At 34.4% G+C, this 7,497-nt stretch overlaps 1 non-coding gene across 1 annotated transcript; it reads right to left on the reverse strand.

The window, feature by feature from the left end:
- Positions 1-6,845: 6,845 nt before the first annotated feature.
- Positions 6,846-6,953, reverse strand: LOC148574159 (small nucleolar RNA R71). The gene has a single exon (XR_015905478.1). It is a non-coding gene; the product is annotated as a small nucleolar RNA R71 (small nucleolar RNA).
- Positions 6,954-7,497: the final 544 nt, after the last annotated feature.

The following is a 7,497-nucleotide window of genomic DNA, read 5'->3' on the forward strand; positions in this document are numbered from 1 at the left end:
GTCCACACGTACGTGTGGATTGATTTTTCTCCAGGTCACACGTGCGCGTGATCTACGTGTGTGCATCGCCTATATTCGAGGGAGCTATGGCAAATTATATATTGTTGTGAAGCCCCGGATGTAAGATTTCCAACGCAACTAGAACCGCATCATTTGGACCTCTGTAGCTCAAGTTATGACCATTTGAGTGCGAAGAGGTCAGGCTGGACAACTTAGCAATTTCTTCAACTTCTTGTATTCCTTCCACTTTTGCATGCTTCCTTTCCATCCTCTAAGCCATTCCTGCCTTATAAATCCTAAAATCACTTAACACACATATCACGACATTGAATCGTAATAAGAGAGAATTAAAATTAGCAATTTTAAAGGCCCAGAAAACATGTTTCAATCATAGCACAAGATTAGGAAGAAAAATGTAAAATCATGCAATTAGTATGAATAAGTGGGTAAGGACTTGATAAAAATCACTCAATTGAGCACAAGATAAACCATAAAATAGTGGTTTATCAACCTCCCCACACTTAAACATTAGCATGTCCTCATGCTAAGCTCAAGAGAAGCTATAAATGAGTGAAGAGGAATGGAAGAATGTATGAAATGCAACCTATCTATATGAATGCAACTAAATTCAAAATGCTTTTACCTACTTGGTGAAAAGTAAATAAATCTTTCAAGAATAAATATGAACTAGCTTTCACTAATTCAAATCATAAAAATGAAGTACAAATAGACTTGCAAGAAGAAGATAGCTCATGAAAGCCGGGAACAAGGAATCGAGCATCGAACCCTCACCGGAAGTGTATATACTCTAATTACTCAAGTGTTTAAGGTTCAATTCTCTCAATTCTCTACTAACCTTGCTTTCTAAGACTTGCTCTTCTTATACCAATCAACAAAAATTTCATACACAAATACACAAATCAAGAGGTCTTTTAAGGGTTGTAATGGGGTTAGGGTCAAGGTAGGATTGTATTTGGTCAAGTGGACTAAAATCTGAATCTTTAATTAACTTAAACTTTCCACCTAACTTAGACAATCCATGTAATCATAATACAAAACCTAACTATCCATTAACCATGTTTTCCACATATTCATGCATCCTAATTTCGAGTACAGTACATATGCATTATTTTCACCATTTACTTTGGGGCATTTTGTCCCCTTTTATTTATTTGCTCTTTTTCTTTTCTTTTTCTCCTTTATTTTTCTTTTTTTTTCTTTTTTTAATTTTATTTTTATATTTCATTTTTTTCTTTTGTTTTTCTCAATGCATATGATTGAATTATTCAATGCATGAACACGTTCTAAACATTTCTTTCACATTTTCATAAAGAAATTTAACATACTTAATTTCCAAAACCAAACGTTTCCAAACCCACTTTCCCCATACTTAATTCATGAGCACTCTCACTAGTCTAAGCTAACCAAGGATTCAAATTAAGGACATTATTATTTTCCGCTTAGAGTTAATGATGTGCTAAAGTAAAGAACAAAGGGGTAAAATAGGCTCAAAATTGGTTTGCAAGGGATAATGAAAGGGTAAGGCCATATGGGTATGTAAGCTCAGTGAAACAAAGGCCTCAATCATATAAGTGCATGCATACATCAAACAATGGAAATATAGAATCAAGAAAGACAAAGATCACAATTTTAGAGAGAACAACACACACAAAAAAATAAAATATTAGTTGATAATATGCAACCAATCAAGTAGGCTCAAAATCTCACTGGTTTTGTGTGTTCGAGCTCTAAAACCATGTTCCAAATTAAAATTTCTTCAAACAAGTTTTTTGAAAAGTTTAATTCAAATTAGTGAAAGGCTATAAAAATTTTCTTGAAAAAGAAAATATTACTTCAACCAAGTGGTAAAATATGCACAAAAATCAAACAAACATGCAAATGCAACAACTTATTTAACAAAGAAAATTTAAACATTGGTGTTGAGAAGGAAATAACTAACCCATGGAGATCGGTATCGACCTCACCACACTTAAAGATTGCACCGTCCTCGGTGCATGCTGAGATGTGGAGGTGGACGGACTGCTACAACTAATGCTTTTCTCTAGAGATTGTGCAGATGGACTTATCTGTTGCCCCATATAGAAGTTTCTCTTTTCCCTTTCTCGGTGGCCAACCTAAAAGAAGAGAAAAAAGAAGAAAAAATATCCCAGAAATAAAGATAAGAAAATAAATAAAGTCTGGGTGGTTTAATGCCAAATAATGAGGGTCTTAATTACATGGTAGCTACAACATGCAAGTGAGAAAATAATAGAAGCACATGGCATACCAGTGGTGTAAAATTTGCAACAATGGGGGAGAGAGTGTGGGTAATGCAAGATAGTGTAAGTTCATGTCAATGCAAGATAATATAAGTATCATGAAGGAGTAGCATTGACTTATGAAGAATAATACCCAGTCAAAGTAAAACAAGTCATGAAGCACCAGAATAATTCAAGAAAAGATGCAACAGATGAAGAAGAAAATTTAACACCAATGGAAAAATAATAAATTTAGAAAATAAAATAAAAATATGCACAAAATTAAAATGCAATGAATGAAAGTATGCAAATAAATTAAATAAAATAGAATGGAAGTGAACAGGGATGAGAGGTTAAAAAGATGAAAAAGAAGAAAGTAAGAAAGAGGGAAGAAAGAAGTAGAAAGGAGGGAAGAAAGAAGTAAGAATTTAGAAACGGGGCGCAACGCGTACGCCTGTATCATGCGTATGTGATGAGCGGATAATTTATACGCTTTTTGGCATTGTTTTTACATAGTTTTTAGTATAATTTGATTAGTTTTTAGTATATTTTTATTAGTTTTTAAATAAAAATCACATTTCTGGACTTTACTATGAGTTTGTGTGTTTTTCTGTGATTTCAGGTATTTTCTGGCTGAAATTGAGGAACCTGAGCAAAAATCAGATTCAGAGGTTGAAGAAGGACTGCAGCTGCTGTTGGATTCTGACCTCCCTGCACTCAAAGTAGATTTTATGGAGCTACAAAACTCCAAATGGCGCGCTCTCAATTGCGTTGGACAGTAGACATCCAGGGCTTTCCAGAAATATATAATAGTTCATACTTTGCCCGAGTTTAGATGACGCAAACTGGCGTTCAACGCCAGCTTCCTGCCCTATTCTTGAGTTAAATGCCAGAAACAAGTTGCAAAGTGGAGTTAAACGCCAGAAACAGGTTACAAACTGGCATTCAACTCCAAGAGAAGCCTCTACACGTGTAAAGCTCAATGCTCAGCCCAAGCACACACCAAGTGGGCCCCGGAAGTAGATTTCTGCATCATTTACTCATTTCTGCAAGCCCTAGTAACTAGTCTGATATAAATAGGACCTTTTACTATTGTATTAGACATCTTTGGATCATTTTTAGATCTTTTGGACGTTTAGTTCTGAGATCATGGAGGCTGGCCTCTCGGCCATGCCTAGACCTTGTTCTTATGTATTTTCAACGGTAGAGTTTCTACACACCATAGATTAAGGTGTGGAGCTCTGCTGTTCCTCGAGTATTAATGCAAAGTACTATTATTTTTCTATTCAATTCAAGCTTATTCCTATTCTAAGATATTCATTCGCACCCAAGAACATGATGAATGTGATGATTATGTGACGCTCATCACCATTCTCACTTATGAACACGTGCCTGACAACCACTTCTGTTCTACATGAAGATGAGATAAAATGAGTATCTCTTAGATATCTAATACAGGGGACTGAGTCCGAGATATTAGAGTCTTCGTGGTATAAGTTAGAACCCATGGACGGCCATTCCTGAGATCCGGAAAGTCTAAACCTTGTCTGTGGTATTCCGAGTAGGATCGGGGATGGGATGGCTGTGACAAGCTTCAAACTCGCGAGTGCTGGGCGTAGTGACAGACGCAAAAGGATAGTAAATCCTATTCCAGTATGATCGAGAACCGACAGATGATTAGCCATGTAGTGACAGCGTATTGGACCATTTTCACAGAGAGGACGGGATGTAGCCATTGACAACGGTGATGCCCAACATACAGCTTGCCATGGAAAGGAGTAGGAATGATTGGATGAAGACAGCAGGAAAGCAGAGGTTTAGGAGGAACGAAAGCATCTCTATATGCTTATCTGAAATTCTCACTAATGAATTACATTAGTATCTCTATCCTAGTTTATATTTTAATTATGTTTTAATTATTAATTCATCATAACCATTTGAATCCACCTGACTGAGATTTACAAGGTGACCATAGCTTGCTTCAAGCCGACAATCTCCGTGGGATCGACCCTTACTCACATAAGGTTTATTACTTGGACGACCCAGTGCACTTGCTGGTTAGTTGTGCGAAGTTGTGACAAAGTGTGATTCACGTTTGAGAGCACCAAGCCTTTGGCGCCATTGTTGATGATCACAATTTCGTGCACCAAGTTTTTGGCACCGTTTCCGGGGATTGTTCGAGTTTAGACAACTGACGGTTCATCTTGTTGCTCAGATTAGGTAATTTTATCTTAATTCTAAGTTTTTTTTTTTACTCTTTATTTTCGAAAAAAAATTTTCAAAAAAATAAAAAAATAAAAAAAAGAAAATTTTAATTAAAAAAATAAATTATTCTATGTTCTTCAGAATTTTTAAGAATGAATTCTAGAGTTTCATGAAGCTTGTTGAAGCCTGACTGGCTGTAAAGCCATGTCTAATTCATTTGGACTGAGGCTTCCACCTATCAGCATAGAATGAAGTTGGATGAAGTATCAGCTGTTGTATGCCTGATTTGTATGCTAAAGCTTGGCTGGCCATTGGCCATGTCTAGTGTTTTGGACCGGAGCTTTCACTGAAAGCTTGGCTGGCTAGTAAGCCATGTCTAATTCCTGGACCGGAGCTTTAGACTAACATTGCAGATTCCTGGAATTCTTATTAAAAATTTTGAAATCCTTATTTTGCAAATTCCAATTAATTTTCGAAAAATCCAAAAAAAATTAATAAAATCATAAAAACCAAAAATATTGTGTCTTGTTTGAGTCTTGTGTTAAATTTTAAGTTTGGTGTCAATTGCATCTTTTTAATTTTTCTTAAAAATTTTCGAAAACTCATGTATTTGTTCTTCATGATCTTCAAATTGTTCTTGATGAATTTCTTTGTTTGATCTTTAAATTTTTCTTGTTTGGTGTCTTTTCTTGTTTTTTATATGCATTTTCAATTTGTTAGTGTCTAAAGTTTGAAAATTTCTATGTTTGGTGTCTTGCATCTTTTTCTTTTCTTAAAAAAAATTTTCAAAAATAAGTTCTTTGTGTTCATCTTGACATTCAAAGTGTTCTTGGTGTTCATCTTAGCATTCAAAGTGTTCTTGCATGCATCAATTGTTTTGATCCAAAATTTTCATGCATTGAGTCTTTTTGATGTTTTTCTCCCTCTTCATTAAAAATTCAAAAATAAAAAAAATATCTTCTCATAAAATTCGAAAATTTGAGTTGACTTTTTCAAAAAAAAATTTAAAATTTAGTTGTTTCTTATGAATCAAGTCAAATTTTCAAATAAAAAAAATTCTATCTTTTTCAAATCTTTTTCAAAAATCAAATCTTTTTCAATTTTTCTTTCATAATTTCAAAATTTTCAAAATCTTTTTCTTATTTCTATTTCATATTTTCGAAATTAATGCTAACAATTAATGTGATTGATTCAAAAATTTTTAGTTTGTTACTTGCCTAGTAAGAAAGGTTCAATCTTTAAACTCTAGAATCATATCTCTTTAGTTTCTTGTTAGTCAAGTAATCAACTTTAATTTTCAAAGTCAAATCTTTTTTTTAATTTCTTTTTCAAATCTTTTTCAAAATAAATTTCAATCACATCTTTTTTCAAATTAATTTCAAAATATTTTCTAACTTCTTATCTTTTCAAAATTGATTTTCAAATCTTTTTCAATTAATCTTATCTTTTTGTTTGATTCATATCTTTTTCAAAACTACCTAACTAACTCTCTCTTTCTAATTTTCGAAAATCCCTTCCCTCTTTTTCAAAATTCCTTTTTTATTAACTAATTGTTTTAATTTTTACTTTTATTTTATTTTATTTTTCTTTTTTGTATTTTCGAATTCTAACTTTAAATTTAATTTAAAAACAAAAATATTTTTCTTTTCTTTTCAATGATTTTCGAAAATTCTCCTCCCTCATCACCTTCTAATTATTTATTTATTTACTGACACTCCTCTTCATCTAAGAATTCAAACCCACTCCTCTCCCCTGTGTTTGGATTCTTATCTTCTTCTACTCACATAAAGGAATCTCTATACTGTGACATAGAGGATTTCATATTTTCTTTTCTGTTTTCTTCTTTTTCATATGAGCAGGAACAAGGACAAGAACATTCTTGTTGAAGCTGATCCTGAACCTGAAAGGACTCTGAAGAGGAAGCTAAGGGAAGCCAAAGCACAACTCTCTGGAGAAAATCTGACAGAAATTCTCGAAAAAGAAGGAAACATGGCCGAAAATAATAACAATGCAAGGAAGATGCTTGGTGACTTTACTGCACCAAATTCCAATTTACATGGAATAAGCATCTCAATCCCTGCCATTGGAGTAAACAACTTTGAACTTAAACCTCAACTAGTTTTTCTGATGCAACAAAATTGCAAGTTTCATGGACTTCCATCAGAAGATCCTTTTCAGTTTTTAACTGAATTCTTGCAGATCTGTGATACTGTTAAGACCAATGGGGTTGATCCCGAGGTCTACAGGCTTATGCTTTTCCCGTTTGCTATAAGAGACAGAGCTAGAATATGGTTGGACTCTCAACCTAAGGATAGCCTGAACTCTTGGGATATGCTGGTCACGGCTTTCTTAGCCAAGTTCTTTCCTCCTCAAAAGCTTAGCAAGCTTAGAGTGGATGTTCAAACCTTCTGACAAAAAGACGGTGAATCTCTCTATGAAGCTTGGGAGAGATACAAGGAACTGACCAAAAAGTGTCCTTCTGACATGCTTTCAGAATGGACCATCCTGGATATATTCTATGATGGTCTGTCTGAATCATCTAAGATGTCATTGGACCATTCTGCAGGTGGATCCATTCACCTAAAGAAAATGCCTGCAGAAGCTCAGGAACTCATTGACATGGTTACAAATAACCAATTCATGTATACTTCTGAAAGGAATCCTGTGAGTAATGGGACGCCCCAGAGGAAGGGAGTTCTTGAGATTGATGCTCTGAATGCCATATTGGCTCAGAACAAATTATTGACTCAGCAAGTCAATATGATCTCTCAGAGTCTGAATAGATTGAAGAAATCATCCAACAGTACTATAGAGGCATCTTCTGAAGAAGAAGCTTATGATCCTGAAAACCCTGCAATAGCAGAGGTAAATTACATGGGAGAATCCTATGGAAACACCTATAATCCCTCATGGAGAAATCACCCAAATTTCTCATGGAAGGATCAACAAAAGCCTCAACAAGGCTTTAATAATGGTGGAAGAAACAGGTTTAGCAATAGCAAGCCTTTTCCATCATCCACTCAACAACAGACAG

The sequence above is a fragment of the Arachis ipaensis genome, chromosome B2 (genome assembly GCF_059453495.1).
Source record: "Arachis ipaensis isolate K30076 ecotype BB chromosome B2, ASM5945349v1, whole genome shotgun sequence".
Taxonomy (NCBI): Eukaryota; Viridiplantae; Streptophyta; class Magnoliopsida; order Fabales; family Fabaceae; genus Arachis; species Arachis ipaensis.